General features: G+C 42.5%; 1 protein-coding gene and 1 long non-coding RNA gene across 7 annotated transcripts in view; one reads left to right on the forward strand and one right to left on the reverse strand.

Annotated features, from left to right (window-relative positions):
- ELF1 (E74 like ETS transcription factor 1) overlaps positions 1–27,501 on the forward strand; it is a 92,245-nt gene that overhangs the window by 7,140 nt on the left and 57,604 nt on the right. Inside the window, exons 1-3 of one of the 6 annotated variants that reach the window (XM_055703333.1) lie at positions 14,268–14,384; positions 15,995–16,194; positions 17,382–17,511. The exons of 1 other annotated variant lie outside the window; for it this stretch is intronic. The gene's annotated coding sequence lies outside the window, so the exon portion shown is untranslated. Of the gene's footprint in view, positions 1–14,142; positions 14,385–14,543; positions 14,731–15,994; positions 16,195–17,381; positions 17,512–27,501 lie in introns of those variants that run through there. 4 more of the 6 variants (XM_055703332.1, XM_055703334.1, XM_055703331.1 and 1 more) reach the window with 4 other exon arrangements.
- On the reverse strand, positions 7,693–13,941 carry LOC129735463 (uncharacterized). The gene is made up of 2 exons (XR_008731143.1): positions 13,760–13,941; positions 7,693–13,523 (listed from the first exon to the last, which is right to left on the reverse strand). It is a non-coding gene; the product is annotated as an uncharacterized LOC129735463 (long non-coding RNA).

A 27,501-nucleotide genomic window follows, 5' to 3' on the forward strand; every position in this document is an offset into this window, starting at 1 on the left:
GCAAACTCCCCATGTAGTCCCTAATCTAGCACATCTGTGGCCAGTGAAGACATAATTTTGCCTTCTTCCCAGAATTAGTTTGATTTTCTTCTTTTATTTATGTGTGTATACAGAAGTATCTTTTTTTATGTTAAAACCTACTATTTCAGCTTCACCTGCGTACTCTAAGCCGTGTGATATTCCAGTCTTTTCCTTCATTAATACAGTGGTGACATTAAGCAGTTACAGAGTCTGAGGTACCTGGTCATACAGGCATCAACGAAATTTAATGAGGTGTTTCAGCATGCTTGACCTTGTTCTGTGACTCGTTTATGTGTCATATTTTCATGTAGGAAACCGAGCATGCTCCAAGTCCTGGCAGAAGGTCACTCACAGGGTATCTGCTGCTGCAGCTTCTGTTTCCACATCTGCTGCTGCTTGGAGAGGCACTGCTGCTGTGTCGTTTCCAGCAGCTTCCACATTAAGTGTGTTATCGGATGCTTTTGGGCTGGGCTTGGACTCGTCAGGAGGGGACATGAACTGGTGATTGAGAAGTGGAACATTGCAGGATTCTGCAACTTGCTGCAGACCTTCAGAGAGCCTTTTTGGGCAAGGGGGTTTTGAACAGCATCCTGGCATCTGTTCCCTGCTCTTTAATTTTGTTGAGAGGAGAAATTCAATGAGAAATTTCAAGGTGTCTGGTTGATCAAGGTCTGACGTTGAACAAGAGAATTGCAACAGATACCTTTGTTTTGAGGAGAAACTGGAAAAGCACACTTTGTCACCAGTATAAACTATTGAAGAGGTGAGGAGGTTATTCTACACTGTGGCATAGAATTTGCTATTTTTTTAATATAAATGACAAGGGAAGTGGTATTGTGGGTAAAAGGACAGCCAGACTAGTCACAAAAAGGATGGTGACAGTACTTAGTGTTCACATACTGCTGTAGGAATGCTGACTGATCCAACGTGTTGTGATAATAATGTGTTACCTAAGGGACAATAAGACTCTAGGAAAAGAGCATAGTCCAAGGCAGCTTCAGAAACTGCAGTATTTTGGGGAGATAAATTGATTTAAACATCAGAAATGTGCAAACTGGGTAACTAAGTCCAGTTGTTTGAATTCATACATTAAAATACGCTTCGTGTGCTGAGGGCGATGGCAGCGGGTGACAGAGAGCTCCCACATTGCCTCGGCCTGAACCCTGGGCCTCCTCCCTCCTTCTCTGCTTCCCAGGTTGCGGGGGAACGCAACAGAAATGAAGCCACCACCAAGCTCCAGAATAAAGTCCAGCACTTGAATATTTCTAGCAGTAATTTCCCCAAACAGACAGGCCTTCAGGCAGCTCTTGCACAGTGTTTTTTCTTGCTCTCCCTGCGCATCCTGCCTCACACGTGACAGACAGCAGCATCTAATGAAATAGCTGGCATTTAATGGTTATGGATCCCAGCTGCAGTCATCTTCTCAGTAAAACATTAGGCCTGAGGGTCAGCTGTGCAGAAAAAGACATCAGCCTCTTCACACTGTCACTGGAAGTTGGCAGTGTGTATGGGTGTCCCAAGGAGGGACAGGGTCGCAGTGTGTGTAGGAAGTACAGGCAGCTTGGCCTCCGTGCCCATGGATGCTGTGGCTGTGATGGCCACCTCTCTGCTCCGTCAGCTACTCCCCCCAGCACCTTGTCACTCATCTTCTGCCATCATTTACTGCCCTTCCCACCTCCCCCCCCAGCCTGCCAGCTGAACACGGGAACCCTTCTGTTTCTGCCAAAATTCTTTTACTTAACTTACGCAGTTTAAACAGTAGATTTATTTTAGCCAAAATGGATTGAGGTGCTGAGGTGGCAAAGCTGAGGCAGGTTCTGGTAGCTGTACTGAGAAGCTGTTGTGGGGTGGGTTGAGGAAATTAGTGGTGTGTTAGTGGAGATAATGGAAATGAGATGTGTCCGCAGCCTATTGAACTGTAAGCCTTTCTCCAGCCTTGTGCCAACAGACTTGTGCCAGTGTTTTACTTTTGTATTTCCTTCTGGGAGAAAGGAATTACACCCATATGTCACTGTATGCAGAGAGTAGGTCTCCCAGCACCCACTTACCTCCACTGAAGTGGTCCTGAGCTTTTTTCTTTTGTATTTGGGTATCTATGTGCTCTGTGCAGCTGTCTTTCGCTGAATGCATTTTCAAGCGAAACCTTAGTCTTGAGCCATCCAAAACAAACCTCTAGGGGCTTTTTTTTTAGGTTTTCCTAGTTGAACAAATCTTATGGGTTAACAGATTTTTAGTCTTTATGGTTTGTAAAAATTTTACTAAGGCTTTTGCAAATTCAGTTTTCAAATGTTAATATTACAGGGTAGTAAACCTCTTCAACTGTTACAGGTATAATATTTTAATAAATGAAAGAACTGGCTTCTGACCATAAATATACTGCAGCCAAGATGGTGAAAGCCAGAAATATACTTTTATGTTCTTGGCAAATGGCCATTTGTGAACATTTTCCAGGGCATATCTATTGATGTCAAAGAGTTTTACTGTCCTTGTGATCAAATTTGCTGGTGTACTTCTATCATTATTGTACTCTTTCGGGAGGGGAGGGGGTGATGGCATCATTATGTACCTCATCTGAGGTGAATTATTGCAAATACATTACCTAAAGTCTGACCTAGCTACTTGCTTTGACTCTGGACGTAGTTTTTGGCACAGTCTAAAACAGAGGTCAGACAGCTGGATGGTCACAACACATTTTCAGGAGGTTGTTTGCTTAAGAGGTCTCTGTATATTTTGTATGAGAAAATCAATACATTAGCTTTTGTTTTGTCTTGTCCTTCTGAAATAAAAGCTGCACAAGAAATGGGGGTTTGTAGTCTCTTGTTTTATCATTGCTGTGTGACTAGAAACTGGAAGGTCAAGTCATACACAAGGCTGTTACTGTATGAGCCCCCTCAATGTCTTTACTAGTTAGGTGGGGTTTTTTTTCCTCATTTCCCAAATCTATGTGTGTTAGTGGAAGCAAACAACTCATTTCATGTTTTTCTGAAGAAAAAAGGTAGTTATAGAAGTAATTGTTTTTATTGTGGAGAATTAATGTTGAATACTGTGTATCTTATGTCTCTGCCTCAATACCTGTCGAGAATATTACTTATTTTTCTGAATTCTCTAATCCTCTAGGGCTCATACATTCTCCCTTGTCTTGTTTCAGATTGATGTCAAGACATGTAACGACACTGAATATAGTTAGAGACTATGTTGTTCATTGGAGCTTCTGCTTTATGGTATGATGGACAAACATATCGGTCCCTCTTTATTTTTGTTTCCAGAGGTGGAGCAGGATGTGTTACACACATATTTAGATTTAAGTTTCCATTCTGTATACTTCATTGTCAGACCGAGCAGTAGTCTTATTATAGGTGTTTCGATAGGCACAGGTATTTGTGCAGGTGTGGTTTAAGGGAGAAAATGCATATTTATGGTTCTTTTGTATAGCACTATGTTCATGTTTGTGGAATGACTGCCTTTTAGCAGAAGAAGCTATTCTAAATGGGTAGTATTAGGAAAACTACTGAATTTAGGTACTGTGTTAAAGAAACTGGAGGAGTGATGTGAAAAGGTGGTTTTATCAACACTGTCACTGGTACTTTTTGTATGTGTGCTCCCCCTTTCTTATCCAGTCAGGTTTCTAAATCATGTCCTTAGGTTTCTTACTGGACTTAAGACAAGTAGAAATAAAAATCCTGAAGGTTTTTTTCACCATTCTGTGATAAAACCTTTTTTGGGATTACTTGTTTTATCTGCCAGAAGAATAAATTACCAGTTCCAGATTAAGCAGGGGAGAAGATGGCAATTGTCTGTGGATTCTGACTGGAACATAGTCACAGCTTGGGTGGCTTAAAACCAGGTGCTTCCATGCTTTTGCTCTGTGGAGCCACTGCAATCTAATTTTTTCTATTTATTCCAAAATGTATTTTGAGTGTTTGTTCATACACCTGAAGAATAGGGAATAGAGCTGGGAATGAAAGAAAACAAGGTAAAACAAATCAGAAAGGGAAAGAAATAGAAGAAGGTAGATCCAAATTGGTTTCCTCCTTCTGACTGTAAAGATATCAGCCATGAAAACGAGATGCAGAAGAAACTGTGAATAGTCCCACTGATAAAACTGCGATAATTTAAACTACAGAATCACTGAGAGCTAGATCAGTGCTTACAGCAGAATGTTGAGTTGTAAGCCATTACCAATAGTAAGGAATTTAAATTCCTCTCACCCAGCTTAGTGCATGGACATTTGTTTACTGAAGGATTTTTTTGTGTCCTTTTTAAGGACAAGGTGTTAGCTTTTACTAATGGGAGGAAAATGGACTCAAATCTGAATGCTCATACCAAATAAGGCTGAAGCCTAGTCATCTGTAATTACAGTTTAGATTTCTTTCCCTTCCTCTCCAAAACATTGTGTTAGCGTGATGTAGTTTTAAGAACAGCAAGAGCATGAAGTATGGACAGGCAGTTTTTTCACCTAATTAATGACCAGATTTTCTAAGTGAGCGGTACCCATCAATGAAGCACCAGAGCTTTCCCAGTTGAGTATGACCAAGAGCTAGAGCTCATGATCTCCCAATTCACTTTAGGCAGTCTGGGCTTACTTTGCTGCCCTTTACAAATAGGGAGGAGGGTACAGAAAGTCCTGAGCAGCTATATGGGGAGTCAGGTGCTGTTGTTAGCTTGGGATTGGTGCCAGTGATCAGACCCAAGGGGAAAGTGATGGGGAAACTGAGGTAAGAAGGCCTTATCAGGGATGTGGGGGAAAAGAATGTATGAATGAGTAGCCTGCCACCAGCTCCACTTTACCTCACTAGTGATGTTTGTGGTTTTTTCCAGAGGATTTCAAGTCTTTATACCTTTGGCATTTAATAAAAATGAAAATAAATGGATGATGAGGAGACATCTTTTGGGGGCTTGTACAAGCACAGCTATCAGATGCGTATTTCTGCTCTGGTCAGAGTCAGAGTGATGGTGTGAATGAACAAGTACTCAAGGGAAATACGGGGTGCTTGTTTAGGGTAGGGGAGTTTGTTTTCTCATAGAACAGAGAGTAGTAGGGAATAAGCTGCTCCTAGTTTCTGCAAAGCAGCAAGGGCTCATATCCCAAAACCAACAGGTCTGAGGTTGTGGGCATTTAAGGCTAAAACAAAAGGTAATTTTCTTCACTCTTGCTCCTTCCTGAGTGAGATTATTGACCACTGCCTTAAGAAAAGATGTTTTAATTATTCTTATTTGGAATATTAAAATTAATTTTGTTTGCTATTACTTTTCAGTAGTGGTTGAAATAAAGGAAGATTTCTGTGACCGCAGTCACAAATAGTATATTTTTGTCTGATAGGCGAAGCTGGAAAACATTTCTAATGTGTCTTGCTAAAAGTGGGAAGCATTAAATGAAAAGTTCATGAAATAAAGTTGATTAGAGAGAAACAGTGGATGAAACACTCTGAATTTAGACTACTGTCCTAGAATGTGAGCACTCTACTCAAATTTAGGTCTGTGTCCCTTGATGGCAGAGGGAGCTGAAATCATTCCTCTCTGGCTAGTGGTATGTTTTCCAGAGCACAGATCTTCAAAGCTGATGGACTCTCAGTAAATGCAGGGCAAAATGGGTTGTAATGTTAAACATATATACTGAAATGCTAAATTGACAATATTAGACTAAAATAATAAACATAGATATATACATAGTACTTTGAATTGAGCATTGAGGATACTAAGTCTATGACAGGTTATTTAGGGAGAATATTGAACTCCCTCCATTAAATGAATGACCTCTATTAGTGGAAAGCAGGAGAAAAAAGCACATCTGAGAAAATGTGCCTGCCATAATGTGCTCTTGTTCTCTTAGCCTCTGTTCCCAATGTTGTTTTCAGAGCTCCCTAAACCACAGAGTCAGGAAAAATGGTTCCTCAGAGGCTTTTGGAAAACACATCATAGTAGCAGAAATTCTCTCTGGAACTGAGCTTCTGTGCGTGTGTGCAGTGGTATCTTCTAGGCTATGTCTGACAGCTGTACCTAGTTTTTATGGGCAAGTGACAATAGCAGAGGTGACGGTTTGGTTTCTTGAGGTGATCCACAGGATTATAATCTTACAGGATTTGCTGGTAAGACTGCCCACCTGGCTGAAGATCAGCATAGAGATACAAGACTTCTGTTGGTGCAACTTGAAATGTAGCTGAGAGTTGGCCTTCCAGCAGCCAGTTCACCTTTCCTGCAGTGCCAAGCTTCCCCACAGCTCTGCTTTTTGTGTCCTGCAGTCTTTATTTTTTTTCTCTCTTCTCCATGATTTATGTATTCACCAAGTGGTTAATGTAGCATGTATTTGGGTAGGGAAGCCCACTGCTTAAAGTATTGATTGTTTCCTGAACAAGCAAGTATTTGGGTTGTGTTTCTAGCTAACGTTTCTTTAATAGCCAGTTCTCTGTGTGAATGAGTTGCGATGGAAAATTGATTCATTCACATGAGCTTACTTTTTTGCAAATCTTTTTTTCTCTTGCCTCTCCAAGTTAGCACTTATATATTTTTCCATAAACACACGTTCTTTTTTTTGTGTTCACATCCTGAGCAGTGCAGAAATACCCTGTTGCATTCTCATAAGCATCTAAAATATTTGTGGAACTCTGGCTCAACATTTTTCTAAAAATGATGTTTATCTGGTTTTCCTTTAATTCCATAAATTTGGCCTGCATCCGTACAGGGAGTCGGCACAAGTGTGCAAGGTAGCTGATAAGGCCAGTCTAAGATGTCGGGATTCAAAGGATAACAAAAACTGGAATAGAAGCAAACACATTTTCATCTGACTTGAGCAGTAGAAAGCCTTTGCAGCAACGACCCCGACATGTGCATGTACTAGATGCTTTTTGTTACTGTCTAAAACTGAAGTGTGAATAAATAATTCCCTGGTACTTCTTCAAGATATCAACAATTTCCTGTAGCACAGCTGACTTTCTGGGACTGCGCAGTCTCTGCAAACTAACTCTCTAGCCTTTAAAAGAAAATTAATTTAACAACAACAAAAAAAAAGCAGCTGCAGAAGTACAGCTTTGGGTCCAGAACTGTCTAGTTAAGGGCGGTGCCTGGCTGTTTTCCCTCAGGAGAGGGTTTGATGGGGAACATTATGATCCCTCCCCTTGTCCTCTTGCTCTGTATAAAGGCCAAACAATAATAGTAATACTAACATTGTCGTGCTGTAACTTCTGTGCATATCTGTGCGCTTGTCTCTGGCTGTACCAAATACTTTCTCTGTGATTAATAGCATTCCTTGCATAGAAACTTCTACAAATCTCAGCTTCATTCTTGATTTGATTTTTATACTGATAGACATAAAAAAATCCAGTGTGAACACTGGGTATTTTTTTTCTTCTTCCCCATATGTGTTTATTATTCATGAATGTGTTGCAACATCCAAAAACGTAATGAGTGACTCACAGAATGAGAAGAGGAAAAATACAGTTATAGCTTTTTAATGAGGATTTCTCAGTCAACTACAGTGTCCCAGTTAAGAAACCACTATTGGACTATATAAAACCCACCCAGTCTTTGCTTTTATGTTCCTTCTCCGTATTTGCAACATAGTTTCACTTGGTATACATTTCTGTTCATTTGCTTGTTTGGTTTTTTTTTCAGTCTTGTATCAGGGATTACAACATTCTGACAGCAGAAACAAAACAAAAACCACAGAACAACATGTTTACAAATAGCTCTGGATTTATTTCTGTGTGTGTATAAGAGAGGAAAAGAGCAAAGGCTAAGTTTACTGCTACTGGTGTAGTAACATCCTTTCAGAGTTTAGATTGAGCTTGGATTCTTCAAAAATTATCCTTGCAAGGACTGCAGAGCAAATATAACCATCCTGTTAAAGCAACACAGCTCTGAAGGAATATAATAGTGGGAGATCTGAAGCTTACCTTGTGGGATGACATCCAGTGCTGGTCTGCTTTAAGAATCAACACTGACTTTCTTTCTGGAAAGATTGTTTCTTACCCTTGGAAAGTCTAACCTTTTCTGTCATATATATGTTTTTGAATTTTAGCAGTATTTATCAATTTCATTTCATACCTAGTATTCCCTCACCTTTGTGTCTTTCTTGCACAATAGCAGGAAATCCATATTTGCTTAAAGGCTTTGTTTTGCGTGCAAATCCATAAAAATAGACGGGCGACCTAATACTTGTCTTTCAAACCAGCTGTATACCCAGGTGATAATTTCCTTTGGAAAGCTAAGCATCTAGCTGAATCTTACTGCAGTCAGGGTTGTATAGCCTTGTACAATATTGAAGTATATTATTTAAAAAAAAAAATATTCAGGGCTGGTACATACAGTGTGTGAGAATCTGGGATTAGAACATCATAGTGTTATGTCCTTGCTGGTTCTCTTGGGATATCCAGTAATTGTTACCATACAAAAATGAGGTCATTTTGGCTTTGATTGTTGCAAATATGTTGTGGTCAGGTGTTCTGTACATAAAATAGCATTACCTTCACAGTGCATAGCTGTGAATTCTAATTAATGGGCATTAATTAGAACTACACTATCTTCTGCCTTGTTTCAGAAACTGTTTCTGTCTTTTCAATCAGTAAGCTCTTCTAGATGAAAAAAAAATAATCCAGATACAGTTACCCGTTTGTTGGTATAAAATACATTTCTCTGCCCATTTACTTCCCATTAGTTGCCTTTGTTGTAGGGCCTGTGCTGGAACAGGGTCTAGAGATGTATTTAAAAGTATAAGGGATGTTGGCCTTCTTGGATCAGTTTAGTGACTCTGAATGAAGAATTGGAAAGTAGCAACTTATAAGTGAGTTGGATTTCAGGATGCAGGAGCCTTAACTGTCTGAATGTGGTTATTGATAACATTGGGTGAGGCACGATGATGAGGCACCTGAGAAAAAGAGGTAATACATACATTATACAAATATTTGCAGATTGTGGTTTAATTCTTTCTGTTTCATGATTTTTTGGAGGGTCTAAAGCTCACTGAGAGAACTATGGGGGATGAATTTGTCCTGTCTTTGATTTCTTTGTCTTGAGTGCCTCAGGGCTATGGGTTTACAAGTATGACTTCTGTCACACCTACTGGCAGGTGTATTTATAGGATGTTAACCGACTTTCAGTGCATTTTCCAAAACAAACAGGCAAGTAGAGTGCAGAGGGAGGGTGGAACAGAGCTAGCTTAGATCTGAGAGCTGTGGGTTAAGCAGCATCTCAGTCCCTTCTTTCTGTCTGTAGCATCCCCCAAGTAACATGTGTCGAGCTTTTTTTTTTTTTACAGCTGTTGTGCAATCATGTGAGTCTTAGAGTGAAAACTGACTTTAGTGCTGGCCCAGTCTTGTAGTCCATTACTACCCACAGAGGGAGATCCTATGCCCTTCACTAGCAGTGCTCATCAGTCTTTTTGAGCTGATTCAACAGCAGCTAGTGCTCCCCACCCCTCCCAGTCAGCTTTCTGCCACAGTCATCATAGAATCATGGAACGGTTTGAGTTGGAAGGAACCTTAAAGACCATCTACTTCCAACCCCCTGCCATGGGCAGGGACACCTTCCACTAGACCAGGCTGCTCAAAGCCCCGTCCAACCTGGCCTTGAACACCTGAGGGTGGGGGCATCCACATCTTCTCTGGGCAAACTGTTCCAGTGTCTCTTAATGTCTTTAATGGGATCAGTGGAAAGTTTAACAGGTACCACATGGACAAAAACTGGTGCAAGGAGAGGATGGGGAGAGAAAATGCAGTTGAGGTTGGTAGAGAAGTGTCAGAGAGAAGCTGGAGCCTGCAGCTTCTGGCTGAGAGTGGATCAGAGATTATTCTGTGTCAGAGCTGTATTTTCTACCTGGATTTTTGCAATTCTTTCCCTCTGAATCTTGCTTGTCAGTAGAAAGGAGGATATAACCACATTTTAAACCACTCTCAGAAATATGAGAAGCATTACTTCTCAGCAGAATAAACTCATAACAAAAGGAGGAAGGAAGGAACTTAAAAGAGCGAGGAAAAGAGACTATATAAGTAGATTTTCCTAGACACTTGTCATCTCTGGGATGTGACCTAAGAATACCTTAGAGGTGATCCAAGAAGAGTTTGTGCAAGGCTGTACAAGGTCAGGGGTTTGTAGCTGTGTGGGATGTTCCTGTGCTGCTTGGCAAAGGCAGCTACCTTGCCAAATATGCCTTCGCTAGGAAACACGAGGCAAGCTTAGAAGCATAAAATGGATGAGGTTAAAGCTGCCTGGTGCTCAGTTGGGAATCCATTTCATTTCAAACACCTCTCTTGCCCCTTCTGCTGCAAAGGCATAATTTCTGGAAGCTTGGAAGACTGCAGACTTGTGAAGGACTCTTGTGTATTCTGAAGGAAGATGACATTTACTATCTGAAGGATTTAAACTTAACAAAGGACAGCTGGGTTACCTTCCCTCCCAGCTTTTGAAAAGAATAGTGGCCTGTTCATATGTACTTGGTTTACTACCACCTTTCCTTTCCTATGATTCAACTACAGTTCAGAAGACCAGCACAGTGAAAACATAGACTGTTTTCTCTCAAATTCATGGTGCTCTACTTTCAGCCTATACTCAGTGCACACTAAAACATCACTGAACCATACCTTTAAATTGCAAATTAAGAATGGATAGCTGCATGGGCTGCAATGCAGGTATCTAAACCCCTGGGTTCTACATTTCTCCTTTAAGATGGTTTTTTACTAAAACCTCTGAAAATACAAGAGGTTTGTAGATGGCAAACAATTGTCTTAAAAATATTATAAGTATGTGGCCTGAACTGTGGTTAAATAACACAGTGAAGAGAACTTTTCTATGCCTATGTCCCATAGCAGAGACTTCTTCTGGGAATAGGAGCAAGTTACCTTACAATCTCCTGTTGCAGTTTCTCCATGCATAAATATTTAGGTCATTATGCATCTGGCAGTGTTAGAAACCCACAATAGTTTCAGTCTGTTTTATGTGGCACAGTGGTATGTGCCAGTCCACAAATCCAAAGTACCAGGACAGTAACAGCATGATAGATAAGATATTATATTAAAATATTGTAGCAGTGCTACTATATGTTTCTCAGTGTTGTATCCAAGGAGAAAGGAAAGTGCAGGAGTTTGGGTGCTAACTGAACACTTGGGGAAAGGCTGGTTCAAATGTTGTCCTTACACACACACTGTGTGATCTCAGGCATGTCCATTGCTCAGGTGTTCTTCCCTGCCATGCTTGTAAATGGGATTATTAGGATTTCTTTCTTACAGGGGTGCCTGAGATTAAATACGTTGTGAAGGTTGAGATACTGGGATCCTACAAAAACAATATGAAATGGAAGTTCCTTAAATCAGATTTTTACCCAGTCTTGAGCCAGTTTGATGAGGCCCTCAGCCTGTGCGAGTTAATGGTATGAGCCTGAGCTGACAGCAGGGTGGTGGGATCTCCTCTGGCAATAGTGGAGAGGAGTTACAGCATCTTGAGCTGCTTTAGGAATGGCACCACAGGGTACCATGTAAATGAGGGCTTGCTAGGCTTCTAATGTGGTGACCTTGTGTGTAATACAGTGTGAAGATAAAAACCAGTGAGCTTTTAAATCTAAAGTTTCTGCACCCTTCTTCAAAATAATGTGTTCTCCTCCACAAACCTCCCTTTTGGCCCATTTTCATGAGACTAAAGTGTATCTGTTTTCTGGGTAGGGCAGCACACCTCCAGAGCACATCTCTCTGGTCTGTTCTCATGTGGCTTCAGAGCCTCATGCTGTCCCTTCTGCAGGCCATCTGCTGTGGTCCCATTCTGCATCTCCTGGGGAAGCATCCCATCCCATCCCATCCCATCCCATCCCATCCCATCCTTGTAACAAGAGTTGTTGCTTTCAAAGCCAGTTGAGAAGGATGGACTCAAACCAGGGCATAAAAAGAGAAGTGGCTTCCTTGGGGTCAAACATGAGGCCAGCAGAAGTGGGAGCCGTATCCATGTCTCTGCCACCCCAGCCGGTGTGCTGCACTGCTCCCCTCAGGGTGTAATTTGGCATGTGTTTCTCTGCAGGCCAGGGCCAATGGCAACGTGAAAATTGGATTGTGTGTTATTTATTTATTTATTTATTTATTTATTTATTTATTTATGCGGCCTTAACTTTTCCACTGGTGGGTTCCACCCTCTGCCATGCTGTGCGACTGCACAAATATTTGTGCTGGGAAACAGGTTGGGGGGGTATTTTGGTGCAAGGAATATGCAGCTGTGATGGAGCAGAGGGCTAAAGCTGTTTAAATTGGCTTAAGCCATGTTTTTGGTCAGTGTCTGGCTATGTCTTCTGTGCAAACAATGATCTAAGTTTCATAGAGATACTTATCCCAGCAATGGGCAAAGTCACTTCTTTAAGCCAAAATTAAAATTAGCAAGAAACCTGATACAGTTCCAGAGATAAACATTCACCTGCATTCTCTTTTGTTAAATACGTTTACTTTTTACATATGCTTTTTTTAGAAAATAATGCTTCCAGATTTAGCTTAGAAATGGCTAAATGTTTGCATAGCTTGTGCTTGTACATCATTACGAAATGATTTTTGTATTTAGTTGACTGACTGGATAAGGTTGTGTTGGCTTTTTCCCCTGTAAAATGTAAGTATTAGACTCTAGTAATTAAAATGGCACTCTCCCTGTGCCAATGTTACAGTTTCCTTGTAACTACTTGTGCACCTGGGTCAGATTTCTCCCCGCAGTGCCTCATGATTTCCAAAGGGTTTTGCAGCAAAAGAAACAAATACTTTTAGATGTAAGACTGGATTATAATTAAGTTGCTGGAGAGAGGGAAAATACATCTGTTGCGAGAGGTGGAAAATATATGTGACTAAAATAACATCACTGTGTTTCCTCCACATGGTCTCTTTTCAGCTGAGAAATACAAATGAAGACATATTTTGATAAAAAGCTGTAGTGAAGCTACTTTAGTAGCGACTTAATTGAGACCTTTACTCAGCTAGTCATAAAAATGTGCTACTGCTGTTTTTTTCAGATCTCCCACTAAAGCAGGCTGCAAAATAACATGATAAAACCTATGTAATAAAATCGTACGTGGGTAACTGCTCTTTAAACAGTAAACTGGGAGCCAGTTTTGCCTTTGAGTGCCATGTAGGTATCACAGGGACTGCATTACTTGCAAGTAAAACCAAAATTTTCTTCTTGGTTATTAAACGTAACCAGTAGCTGGAGATATTAGCATCCAAAAAGCAATGAGTTTTGCTCAGCATGCCACTTGTGGCATTACAGTTTATTACCGGGAGGGTTAATGACAGCCACACTTAAATCATATCTGGAATTATTTCGATGTGTTTGCTAGAAGTAGTGTCAGGTTTTTACTCGCAGCTTCCCTGCTCCTTGCAAGGTTGCCTCTGCTCCTGCTGCCCTCTCTGGCCTCCCAGCTCCTTGCCCTGCAGTTACAGCCTCTCGTCGCCTGCATGGCTTGGGTCTTTGTGCAGTGTCTTCCCCTACAGCCGCCGTGCCGCTTTGGACTCTGTCCTTCTGCCAGTCAGTGGGAAATGAATGCACGTGCCAGCCTGCAAACAGAGCCTGCGTTTACCCTTCCCACTAAAATAAGATGGAAGTCATTCTGTCCTCACCCTCCACGCCATGTTGTTAAGATTAAATATGTGTCAGGCATGCCCGATGAGTTGCTAGAGCCTGGCTGAAGTGCTGACGTTGCCTTCATCTGTGGGCTGGATGGCTCGGTGCACGATGCTTGTTAGGCATGGCAGTTCCCTGAAAGAACATGAGGAGTGTATCAGAAACTTACTGAGGATCCTCGGCAGCCCTGGCTCTGCAGTTAGGTGCGTGTCAGCGCTTCACTGAGTGCTGCACATTAATGGGATTTCACTGAGCGATTTGGGCCCAGAAAGTTTTGAGGGTTTTTTCCGGGGTTAGCCAGTGTAGGGCGAGCAAGACAGCATTGGTGAAACATACCATATGTTCCCCAGAAAAGTGTTTATTTATTTATTACTCGTGAAGGGGAGCGGGGTGGGACTGTACATAGGGGCTCCTTAGGTGCCTCTGCGGCCGGGGTGGCGGAGCAGGGAGGTGGGCGGGAGCCGCCATGGGCCCGCCGCTGGTGTGAGCCGGACGAGCAGCCGCGCTCCCTCACGCTCCGCACACGAGGCGAGGCGAGGCGAGGCGGGCCGGCCTCTCCCCGGCTGCCCGCACCCCGCCAGCACAGCCCGGGGAGCGCATCGCGGCCGCCGCCACCTGCGGGGCCGGGCCCGACCGAGCGCTGGCCGCCGCCCGGGGCGTGTCGTGTCGAGCCGAGCCGCCCGGCCCCGCGGTGACTCACCGGCCGGGCCCGGGCACCACTTCCCCCCCTCGACAGGAGCCATTTTAGTTGCACGAAGCGGCCGGGGCGGCGCCGCAGGCCCCGCGGCGAGGCGGTACGTGCTCCCCGGGCAGGGCGGGGAGGGGAAGGGAAGGGAAGGAAGGGCGGCCGGGCGGGGGGACGCGGCGTCCCTGGGCTGCCGGCCTCTGCCGCCTCGACGTGCCGCCCGCGCCGGGAGCCGCGCTCCTCGGCCGTCTGGGGAGGGCGGGGGTGGCGGGGGAAGGGAACTTCTGGTAAAGTGCAGCACCTGGGCGCGCTTGGGAAAAAACCACAAAAAATCCAGGGAGCCGTGAGTGAAGGCGCAGTTTCGGGGCAGCAGCGCTGCGAGCTGCCTGTAGCCGAGCGCGTCGCTCCGGGCGAAGGGCAGCGCGGCCGCCGCTGTGCTGTGACCGGCGCGCTCCGTGAGTGTCGCGGCTGGCGGGTGATTTTGATGCGTTTCATAATTGTGTTGCCTTTGAAGCGTTTGGAGGTGTCAGGCAGCCTGCTGGTCTGACCCCTTCGGCCACTGCTCAGCTGACTGTAGGATAAATTAATTTTATTTACTCCGAAGCCGCGTTTACCTGGACCTGTCCAGCACGTAGCAGAGCACGGCCCAGGTGATTGGGACAGTGTTTGCACTGGGCGCTGTGGCTCTGAGCACCTTGGCTCTGCCGCTGCCGCTCGCCCAGTGTGGCCCTGAGCGACGCTAAAATGGCAGGTTTGCTGTTTCAGAGGCAGATCTCTCTGTGCCCTTGGCCTTAAATTGTGGTTCTGTTTTTGCCGAAACAAACTTGCTTGCTGGCAACCGCCGTGGTGTAGTTTTTATATAGTGAGGGAGAAATGGGCAGGTACTCGCCTTTTCCTGAAAATGACGAAGAAGCGATAGTAATAGGGATGGTGTTTGTGGCAGAGGGACAGACCAATTATAAAATGGGCTTAGTGGTAGTTGTAATGGGAGAAGAAAGTGCTGGAGGTAATTGCGGTGTGTCAAATTGCTTTTTAAACTTTCAGTGGATCAAAACTACCTTGATTCTCCTAATTATGTACTTCTGAACTCTAGCACGGTATTATGAAAACAAAGAGTGCTTCCACCTTGTTTACAGTCGAACAGAAATGCAGGCTAATATATTTAGAAGTTTTGTCTGAGTATGTAACTTCGGACTCTGTATTTCAGTCTTCCAGTTGAGAAATAAAGTTGAGTATCGTCTTACTGAAAATGAAATGGCAGGGAGCTCGAACTATTGCACACAGGGGAACATTTCCAGTTTCATTTACTGTATGGAGCCTATATCTGATAAGTATAATGGAGTTTTGCTTAATACTGCAATTGGTTGCAGGGGAGAGAGGGAGGCAACCATTAAGTAAATGGTCGTGCTTTGGGTGAGACTGTCTCTTGTCTTCAGCCTTTCCAGTGTTCACCCATATCTTCCTTCTGCATGTTACCGTACGGTGTGTTTTTACCATCTTTTGGTTTTGTCTGTTTTGTTTTGAAAAGCAACGGGTTTTGCAAGGGTTTGGGATATTTATTTGGTGCATTGTTTCATGTTGAAAAATCCACAGAGGAGATGATAAAACTACAGAGGAACTGCTTGGAAAAAAAATGTTTTGAGTTGTTGATAGAAGTTTTTTACTGAAAAAAATCTTTAAAGTATTTGCATCTTCCTTTTTTTCATCATTAATTTTCAGATCTTAGAGCCGAGACAACTGTCTGCTGTGCTTGCAACTGGCAGAGCACGAGCCTCCCTTTCCTTACCTCTTTCCTCCCCTTCTTTCTGCTGTACTGGACCTTGTTGAGACATCCAGCCTTAAAAACTGGAGTTATCCTAAGACGGTTCCCAAGCTGCAGCTGTTTATCTTGGGCAGAATGCTTTTTTGTGTGCTAAAGGGTAAGTAGCTGCTGGTGCGTTCTCTTGAGCAGGGCTTCACGCAGGAGCAGTTCCTCTTTGAAGGCAGTGCTGCCATGTTGAGCATGTCTTGCTGCTGCACAAGGACTACACCAGGGCTACAGGAGCATCTGTGGTGCAGTGGTGGAGCTAGGAAAAAGTGATTTGAAAGTCCTCCAAGCCTTACAGATGACAGCTTGGACAAATCTAGAAGGCAGAGAAGAAGTGGATTAGCAGGGACAGAGAAATGACATTAGTTTTTGTTGATTATTATAGCTGAAGCCTGTGTTTTGTTTCCAAAAAAAAAAAAACAAACCCCAAACCAAAAAAACAAACCACTTTTCTTTTTTCCTCCCACCCTAAGGCAGGGATCTTTCAGTTTGGATTGAGTTTGTGGTTGTTGTGAGATGAGCCATGGGAGTGGTATGATTAGATGCCAGTTAGCTTGAACTGTATTTCCAGACCCATGCTTTTACAGAAGTGCCTGTTTTCTAATGTGCTCTTTTTTTCATCCATTGAATATTAGAATTGCCAAGTCAGTGATCTTGGCACTCAAATGAGGAAAAAAAGAAAGAAAAAACCCCAGTAGTAAACGTCCAGATTTGAAGAATGTTGTTGGCCTGGTATAGCCTGATGTTTCAGTATTGCTGCGAACTCGTACTTCAGTGGTGTGCATTACTCTTTGGACACTTCTGTGTATAAAATAAATAAAAATACACGAGGTGTGGAAGTGTAGCCTTTTCTCCCTTTTCAGCATAGCTGTATTCAAGGGAGGGGACTTTTTGGTAAAACTGTTCAGTGAGCTGATGGAAAAGACTTTGTAAGAAAATGCAGAATTTCCCTCTCAGAAGAGAAGCGTTGATCTCCAAAATAGCTTTCACTTCTTGCATTAGCAAAAGTTTCTCAGCTTTTGCTGCAGATTCTGTTGTTTTCACTGACATTGTTGGTAACTCTGTGAAGTTTTGTTGGGTATGCGAGGAGCAGTGAGGACTTTTCCCCACCGGAGTGATTCAGCACAGGAGTGGCAGGAGGTGGAGTTCACTTTTCCAGCCTTGGTTACAATCCGCTCCATAAGCGCTGAAACTTTGCTACCATATGCCAGTGACTTACTGTGCTTATCGTTTTAATGCCACTGATGTGCTTTAGAGACGATTTGCTTCCTTAAATCTTACTTAAATGTTCCTTCACAGATAAAGGAGTTGACAGAGACTATACATACTGAAATTTGAAGTCTTTTGCTTATCGAAAGTCCGCAGAAGCCATGTGAAAGGCTGTGGACATTATCACTCTCCTGACCTGACCGGGCTAATCTGTGTGGAGGTAAAAACAATTTATTCTTCAGTATGGACTTGTCCTGCGGCAGAGCTTCCTGCTGTGTCAGCCTTTGTGCTAAAAGCATCCCATTAGATAGACTAAAGTTTATGCATTCTTACCTTGATGTGCTTTAGACCTTCACTACCTACCAGTTATCTTTAGCGAGGCATCGAATGGCTAGAGCTCAGGTCATTTATTTGTCCTGAAAGAGATCAGTCATCTTGGGTCATGTGACACTTTGTGCTAGGTTCAGGTTTGAATGTGACAATGATAGCCATTTTGTTAGCCTGGAAAGCACCTCCAATTTTTAAACTTGCATGTAAAAATTATTTCTGTCTGTGTTGGGGGGGGAAATATTGTGGTTAAGGTAAGTTGCTGGGAATAAGAATACTAAATACATAGGTTGGAAACTGTGGGAAAAGGTTGTTTTTAGATGGATTGAATGTCACTGCCTGCTGCTATAATTAGATGTTTTAGTCTATTTCTAGAATACCCTATATTTAACTCATCATCACATCAACATTTCTGTGTGAATATACCAAATTTTTTATTTTGAGGGGAGTGTTCAAGTGCTTCTTGAATGGTTACCGTTAGCATACTAACGGTTTCATCGCTTCATTTGTAAGCTCCTTCCGCATTTGCCTCGCCTTCTTGCATGGCAAGGGTTTGACTTCTGAAGTGGGTTCAGTATAAATGTCATCCCACATGAGAGTGGGTTTCAGAATTGGAAGAAAGGGGTGAGCTTGGTTGATTCGAATTGCTGCCTGCTGTTGAGAGAAAAAAATATGTTAATACATATTGTGGCTGCATATGCTGTTCTGTCATGCTGTATGTTCGTTCCTCTAGGGTTACTTGTGTTTTTCATGGGAATTTTTGAGAGAGTTAACAAAGCTGACAGGTTAGGAGAAAACTACCTTGCTTTTACGAGCTTTGTATCATTCACTTACACTCTTCTCCAGTTCTTGCCTGTCTTGGTGTTCATTCAATTTTATATTGTAGCTAGGGAAAGAAGCAGCAAAATATGATCGTGAAACTACAGGCTGACTGCTGTCAGAAAATTAATGTTTAACTTGCTCTTCCAACCAGACTCGATTTCAAGTTAAAAGCAAGTTGACAAGGGTACTGTTAGTTTTCTCCTAAGTGCTACCTGTTCTGCACTAGACAATTTTGGAGCTAACAAGAATAGTTGCCCAAGGATGTGATGGCATGGTTTGTTTTTAGTGGAGACCATCTTTCTGACCAGAAGATGACCTCTTAGGGAGAGCTTTCATGAAAACGGTGTCTTGAAAGTGCCAGGGCTTCCACGTTGTCTGCTGAAAGCAGTTTTGACTGACATTGTCCTCAGAGGTTCTGGTTATGTTATCCACCCCTGTTCTCTTGGGATGTTTGCTGTTTTGTGGTGCTGTCTTCCCTGCCTCTCCAAAGCACCTGTAAACCCTTTACAGCTGTAGCCATTCAAGCTTTGTCATGCTGCCTTTAAATCAAGCATGCAAACAAGGGTATTAGCCATCAAGAAAATAATTATGAAGCTTACGTGCTGTGGAGTGCAGAGAATGCTGCACAAATCGCAAGAATTTACTTCCCTGTCTTCTGGTACCTCTGAACCAGCTTGGCAAGAGCTCTGTGAGCCTGGCAAAGGGCTCCAGGTGCCCTTGGTGTTGTGCTACTGAGAGGCAGCCATCCTGTGGTGGTTTTTTTTTTCTTCAAAAAAACAACCAACTTTTTTCTTTTTGAAATAAACAAAAGAAGGAACTGCAGAGAGGAAGTGTCTGTTTGGGGACTTTTTTTCTTTACAAAGGTGGTTTTAGACCTATGAATGAAAATGAAACTTTCTGTGTTGAGAAATAGTCTCAAGTTTGACTGCTAGGGATGGCTTCTGGCATCTTTGAAAATATTGGCTCTTTTCTTCTTAAAAAAATCATATTTCTTTTAGTGTCAGCTAAAAGCAACAATGAAATAAGTTGCTATTGAAACAACTGAGTGAAATACAGTTTTAATTTGTCTGATAGGGCCATAGTATAGAAATGTGTTAATTTAGGCTATTTAAAAATGGGTTGTGGAGGGGTTTCCTGAGAAGAAAACCAAGAAGTTACTATTGGTAGAATATTTTCCTAAATGTGCACTTCTGAAAGACATATGTCTAATTATGAATGCTTGATGTAACACAACATTCTACCATTTCTTTTTATAAAAAGCTAATCGTTTTATGATACGGTCCTTCAAATGAGCTGTATTATGTGTTGTTTCAGTGGTAATGGCCTAGAAATAATTCTCAACAGTAAGAAACATCAGAAAACTTTTCCTAAACTACAAGCTAAGATCTTGGTCTTGCAAATGTTTTATTTAAAAATAATAGGGATATTTGAAGAAAACATTTAATACTTTTAAAGCCACATAGTTGGAAAGGGTACATTTTGTGTCTGGATTCTGATGTTTGTAATATTGAAAGCATCTCTTAAGTTCACTTGAATGCAGGGCACCCTTAGGAAGCATTTTGTTGGTTTGTACTGCCAGACTTTGTAAACAAAAGAGCTGTGACGATATTTTATTGATATACTGTGATTTAAAATGTGTGCGTTTGAGGGGAGAGACCATAGCAGTTATTAGTTGAAAATAGCTGCTGCCACGAGAGAAGCGACACAGAAGCACTTATCCGTACATGCTATACACATGCAGCATGTCTAGTGGAGAAGAAAAAAAAAATCGGTGGGAAGTTTTATGGGTTAATTTTTGCTGCCTTACATGAGCATCTCTAGATGGGGTGAAATCAGGAAAAAAGATGCCTGTGTGGAGAAACAGCTTTCTGACAGAGGCTGCCTTGGGGAGAACCTGTTACATTGTCTGTTGTGTGTAAATACTAAGCTTGGTATTTACTAACTGGATGGCAGAATTATGCTAGTGCCTCGAGGCTGCCTCTGGTATCTCCACACACCCTGTGCTTACTGAGTTTACGTGCACACTGAAGGTGCTTCAGCCTCAACCCAGCTGCTCGTTTTCACTCATAAGTGAAGGTTGCGTGTGCAGCCACCCCAGTCGTTTGGCTGCACATCCCGTTAAACCCATGTGGCAGTGGTTTACATGGATATGCCCTGAAGCACAGAAAGGAGGTTTGAACCAAGCAAGTTTTACTTGGATAATGCATTGTCTTAGAGATCATGGGTTGTAAATCCTTAAACGGCTCATTTAGCATCTGCCCAGGCCCTTAGCTTGCTTGCCCTTAGGTTCTTGACTCAACAGTGAGCCGCACTAGTTGAGCTAAAGTTGCAATTTAAACTCTAGACGTACGTTTTTGTGAGCACACAAACTTGTACCAGTCTGATTTAATTTAAAATGTGCTTTTAGTGAAACAGTTAAAGGTGGGCATGATCATTCCTAGATGTTTCCATGGCAGAGCACTCATCCAGCTACCTTAGTGCTGCTTGAGGGGTGCCACCTTTGGTTTTCCTCACTGACAGCATAGTGTCAGTTTGTTTCCTAGTGTTTTATTGCCCTCCCCTCCCATCCGCAGTCTGAACTGTTTGTGTGAGCAACCCCTTATCTGGTTCAGCCACAGTGAGCCAAGCTGGCAAGTCAGGTGTCCATGCCATGGCAAGTTGTTGGGCTGGTTGGCTGAACCAGGTCAGGGATTGATTTTGAAGTGGTAGAGTTTGTAAGAGCTGGGGTTGAGAAATAAGGGGAGGACCAAGTAGCACAGTTGTCCTTGGAAGAAGATAGTTTTCCATGGCCAAAGCTTCAACAAAGTGATAGAACAGTTAACTCTCTTTTTACACATCACATCTAAGCTCTCTTAAAAGCTTGCATTCCAATGAGTTGTCTGAACACCACAGCTAGATGCTTCTGATTGAGAGGAAGGGTGTGTTAACGTTATAGTTAGGTTTTCCCCAAAATTATGTAGAGGTGTAAGTCTTGGTAATATAAAATGAGAGAAAAGGTGTTTGCTTTTTAGTTGGGGAGCATGTACAAATAAAAGCTTTTGGTAGAGGGGGAAGCTTGGGCTTTTTCATTCTTTTTCCCTCTGGGAGAAGAAGGGGAAGGAAACACAGGAACAAGAACCACACTGCTGTGTCTTTTTGAAAGAATGTTAGCTTCTTGACTTGTTTTAAAATATTCTAGTTATTCCTGTCTGCTAAATCAGATTATTGAAATGAAATGATGACCTTTGTTCTGAGCCTGGAAGTATACAGGAAGAAGGCAGGTGTTTGGGCAGATTAAACCTCCTAGCTAGAAAATGTTCAGATAGAGCTGAAGCTCTAAGAATGCTGTATTCTTGCTGAGGCTAAAAATGTAAGAATGAGGAAGAATTTTAAAAGTTGATTATGGTCAGTTGCCAAGAGCAATGCCGTGATAAATTATTAACTCATTGCTCTGTACTGCCTCGTAGTGCAAACAGAAAAGCTGGTTGTTGTGCTCTGCTTGGTAAGTCAACACTGTAAAAAATACCTTGGTTATCTGGAAAATGTCTTCTTTGGAGTGTTTATTAAAGGGACATTGTAGGATTAAAAATCATGTTTCCCCTCTGTTGAAGCTGGTTAAAACAAATACAAATCCAGGAAGGCAATTTCTTTCTTGCTGTCCAGGGAGCCTGGTCAGTGGCTGTTGATCAGCTTGGTTTCACTTTTGCTCCTCTCTGTTTGGTGCTTCAGTGAGGTGTGATCCCACTTACCTCCCCAAAAAACCATGAGTAGCAAGGCAATTAGGCTGCTAGTCACAGAGACATGAGGCAAGCTGACTCATAGCTGTTCTGCAGGAAAAACAGTTCTGTGGAGACCACTCCTCCCTTGTTATCTGTAACAGAGTTGGAGGAAGACATGCAAGGGGCAGGCTGTTTGGAGCATGGGGGTGCCTTGCTGTTGACATGCAGCAGCAGCTTCAAGGATTACATTTTCAATTTTGTAACAACGGAGACATCCTGATTTTTGTTTTGCTTTTATAAATACAAATTCCACAACATTCACCTTTCCATTTTTACTTAAAATATACAGTTTGAAAACTTAGATGATCTTAAGGTGCCTCAAAATCATTTATAAAAGAACCCCCCCACCCTTAATCTAGCCGTGTGATTGTGTTACATGACATTTTTGGCTAATTTAATTGTGTATAATCAATATAATAGAGATGATTATGCTTGTACATATAACTTTTTATGTGTTATGCTTAGAGCTAATACAATAGTAATAACACCATTGAAATAAATATGTATGAACATTTTGAAATATTTGCTGTAATTAAGTCTGTAGTTCATTAGCAGGACACAGATGAACTTTCAGCGTTAAAAAGAATATCCAGCTTGAGAGTAAACTATTTCTGGATCAGTGTCAGTATCTGCCACCCCAGTTTTCTTAGGAAAACATTGAATCCTGCCAGTACATGTTGCAAGATATGACCAACGTGACTTAAAAACTAAGAAACAAATCTACAAAATGCTGTTGGCTACATAGTATTGTTGGAATCTGAGATGGAAAATAATGTATTTTTTTTTTTCAGTTCTTTTCTAAGCTGTTTTGCCAATCCAGCAAAATTTAGTAAGGTTCAGCTCATGCTGCAAGGCTTTTTTGTTCAGAAAGGGTTTTGAGCAACCATTACTTAGTATCTTTTTAAAATGTGTTGGCTGCTTGGGATTACTTGAGTATTTGTCCAGGGTGGGACCTGTGTTTTAAGCCGGCATCAAACTACAATTATTCCACCAGCTTTCTGTTGTGTCTGTCCTGGTTTAGGACTTTAGTTCCGACTTTCAAGGCATGAAGGGGTCAAGTGCCCAGTGACGTGGAGAGACTAGTCTTGTCTTTTGAAGCACTGAACAGCTGTGGTTCTTTGGGATAACCCAGATGGTCACAGAGCTCAGATGGGAGCTTGTGAAAGCTGGGGACAAAGCATGCTCTGTTGGAGGAACCTAGTTACAGAATGGGTTTCTAGTTAGAAATGAGGAGAATTTGGAGCCTGGTCATTTTCAGGAAATTGCAGACCACTGACTTTGAAATGGCTGTTTTACTAACAGTGCCCGTCACCATGTGTAGGCATTTCTATTCTGCGCTGTTCTGGGATGGGATGGAGAGCATGTTAGGATGGAGAACCTGGGTTCCATAAAGGGTAAAGTGTGCTAGAAACCCTAGGAAATCTGATAAAAGCTTTTTTTTTACTGCTTTTAAGTTTATGCAGAAAATGCCCCTTGGCTATAGCCGTAGATGATGGTGTTAAATCTAGTAGATATCTACTGGTTGATGTATTTCCCAATTTTATTTAGCACTAGTGGCATGTCTTCTGTTGCTTTAGTTGGCAACCCTGCAGATACAGCTCAAAATTTCTTTTCTTCAGTTTTATACCAGCAGTTGGCAATTGGTGGAGGAAGGATATGAGGCCATCTTAATAATTTCTCATCCCACCTGAAAGTATAATTTTTAGGCTGGCTAAGGAGAAGATGTTTTCTGACGGGTGACATAATGGAGTAATTCAAGACTGAACAGAAGACTGCTTAGAGAGGGGCTGAGAATAACATAGTGCTTCACGTATAGATAACACAGAAATTACAGCTATGCTGCCGTTACTGCTTTTCACTGAAAATTTGCTTTGTCTAGCAGTTGGTTCTTTACTTGCTTAAGCTATATTATTTCTTGTGCTTATGCCGTTGGTACTAAATACTTCTTCAGTGTTTCAATTTTGTGGTAGGCTAACAGGTGTTACTCTAGGTATTAGTGTTAGAAAAGCCCCGCAGGTCATCTAACCTGTCACCTTTTCTAGGACAGTGCAGTCCCATTAAGTAGACATGCACATTTGGCAATGTGATTTCTGCTGCTGGTTGTGGTTCATTTGTGAAGATTTCGGATTGTTTGCCTCTTCATCTATTAAGTCAAGTAACTTGGTTTCTTGGTGGTGTACAAGCCCGTTTGAGGAAGGCCAGGCTCTAAAACCTCTGGAGCTGGCTTGAGTGCTGTCCTGGGCCATGCCCGGCAAGAACAGGCCACTGGTGTTTTACGCCCTGCTTTGGTGGCCTTCTGGGGCCACATTTCAGTACGGTTGACCTGATTACTTTTTATCCATCTGGCTGACTGGCTGTGCGTGGGCTTTTTTTCTTCTGGGGTTTTTTTGGTTTGTTTTTTGTTTTGTTTTGTTTTTTTTATAGAAGGTGTCACAGAGTTTCTCCCTCCCGTGGGAGGCCGTGGCTTGTGCAGGAGGGCAGGCATGCTCCGTGACAAGCGCGGGAGGGACGCGGCTGTGCGGGCAGGAAACACTCGTGGCTGGGCCCTGGTATCTTCGGCTGTGCTTCCTGTCAGTTAAACCACGAGCAGGGGAGCAGATGCACCCAGAGATGACGACTTTGCTGTCTGCCCCCGGCAGCCATTGTGTAACAAACTGTCTTTTCAAGAGTGTACTCATGTCTGTATGCTTTTGACTTTGTTATCCCTCCGAGACCCTTGTTTAGATACCTGAGAGTAAAGATCAGAATTTAATTAGTGCAACAGAAAGCAGTACTTGAACTCTTGAAGCATGAACTGTAAAAGAGTAACCATGGGACTTATCCTAACACAGTGAGAGCTGAGGTTCAGTGTTTCTTTTTCCACTGCTGCCAGAGTAGGAGTTTTTAAATGTGTATGAGAAGTGGACAGATTGTGTTTGGAGTTATGCAATTTCATTAATATCTTTCTGGGCAGATAATTGCCATGTTACTTGACCCACTGAGTGTGTATTGTAAGATCCTGTGATCTTTGGAGTGATTCTTTTTTATAATTACTAATTTTTTAATTTGAATCTGCTTGTTGATCTGTGTTTCTGAGGCAACTCTGGGTTTCAGTTAAACAGCTTGCTACAAGTGCGCAGAAAAGGCACACAAAACTGTCTAAAAGATAAGTAGGTCTCATGATTTCTGAAGATAGGCATGTTATTACAACATAGTTAATTTATTGATGCTAGAACTCTAATAATATCTTTCCCCGCATCAGATTTTAGAGAACCAAGTACTCTGCACATCAAGATTATGTTAGAACTGAAACTGTGTGGATTCATTGCAACCTTTTTGCTTGACTTGATGCTTTCTTCCTCATGTGACAGCATAACTCCCACAGTATTGGGTTTTTTCCTTAAACTGTGTATTTGTTAACTAGCCAGCATGGAGTAGAGATGTCTTTGCTGTGTGATGAAATATTTCTGTCTACGTGCTGTTTAAAACAGAGGCGCTCAGCCTGAGAGGCACATCCTCAGGGTGAGGAAGAGTGGAAGGGTTGTAGGGGCAGTAAGATTAGATGGGTAAGGGGTTTTGGGGGTGTGTGTGTTGGGTTTTTTTCTCCTGACTTTTCTCAGGTGATGAAGCACCTTGTGTGAGAGGTGGGGAGATAGTTCTGTGCTTGGCAGAAAAGCTGCTTTCATAGAAGCAGGCACCACTCGTAGCTCTCAGCAGTGCCTTGACCCTGAAGGAGCAGCTCCTGGTTCCACCAGGTGTCCGCAGGGCCATGAGCCAGCACCACAAGGGCAAAACTGCATTTTGCCTCTTTGAAAGGCACCAGCTCTCGCATTTTTAACATAGCTGCACTAGAAGCTTTTCACAGTGACAGCATATTTCTGCTGATGTGTTTCCTTTCAGTTTTGAGCACCATTTTTCTCAGTACTGTCTTGTTTGAGAGAGGAAAGGTACAAATGGGGCACAACCCTCTGGGGGGAACACATAGTAAAATTTCCATGAAACTGCTTGAAGTCCATGGCACCTTGAAAAAGGCATAGTGTTGGGGTTTTTTCCTCACCTACTCATAATACTAATATTAATGTATTGTATCTGTGATCACAGCAAGCCACTGAGACTGCACAAAAGTAGATGAAATGTTAGGCAGCAGAAAAAAAGAAAAAGGAGACAGAGGAATAATAAAGGGATGGATTAGAAGCTATGTAAAACAACTTATCCCTGCATTACTTTGTGTTTAACTAGTTAGTCTTCTACTTTAAACTCAGATTTCCCTTGGGTTTTGGGTTTTAGGATTTTTTTCTTTTTTCCCCTGTGACAGGTTGAATGTCATGGTGGGAGAGGAAAGGGTAGGGTAGAAGTGATAGAATGTTTTCTGTCTCTGGTTTCTATGATAATTTGCAAGTTTTCATAACAGAGCTGATACCTGCTGAGGAGCTTCTTGCGTGATGAAGCTGTTGTGCTGCAAGAAAGGCTGAGGGCTTGCTTCATCCACACTGTACACTTGTTTTCCCAGAGGCCTAAATAAAAATGGTCAGAGGGGTGTAATACCTGTCCTGTGAGTAAAGGCTTCAGAGAGTTCGGATTGTTCAGCCTGGAGAAGAGGAGGCTCCAGGGAGACCTTATTGCGACCTTTCAATGTTTGAAGGGGGCTTATAAGAATGATGGAGAGAGGCAGTTCACCAGGGCCTGTAGTGACAGGACAAGGCATAACAGTTTTAAAATGAAAGAGGGTGTGTTTGGATATAAGGTAGACCTTTTTTACCATGAGAGTGGTGAGACCCTGGCACAGGTTGCCCAGAGATGTGGATGCCCCATCCCTGGCAGCGTTCAAGGCCAGGCTGGACGGGGCTTTCAGCAACCTGGTGTAGTGGAAGGTGTCCCTGCCCATGGCAGGGGGTTGGACTGGATGATCTGTAAAGGTCCCTTTCAGTCCACACCTTCCTGAGATTCTATGAGTTGAGGCCTGGATCAGCTCCTCATAATTTAGGCAAGTCAAGTGACTCAAAGAAAGGCCTTTCATCTCCAGGAGATGGAGCACACTTTTCCTCCTATTGATTACAGGGAGAACTTTGAGCAACCAAAGTCCTTTTTTATGGAGGTGTTTGAGGTTCTTAGAATCAATCTGAATTTAGAGGACTTGATCGTCAGGAAAAATCCTACTTTTTGTGGGTCAGAGGGGAAAAGTTGTCATAGGATAAAGTTGTTTCCTGACAGTAGAAGCTGTGTCGGTGCATATCTGCTTGACCCTTCTCCTGGGTATGACACTAATCAGGGTTTCTATTTTGGGAGGGATGGGTGGGCTTGTGCAATGGCCCTGTTCAGACAGT

Source organism: Falco cherrug, chromosome 2 (genome assembly GCF_023634085.1).
Source record: "Falco cherrug isolate bFalChe1 chromosome 2, bFalChe1.pri, whole genome shotgun sequence".
Lineage (NCBI taxonomy): Eukaryota > Metazoa > Chordata > Aves > Falconiformes > Falconidae > Falco > Falco cherrug.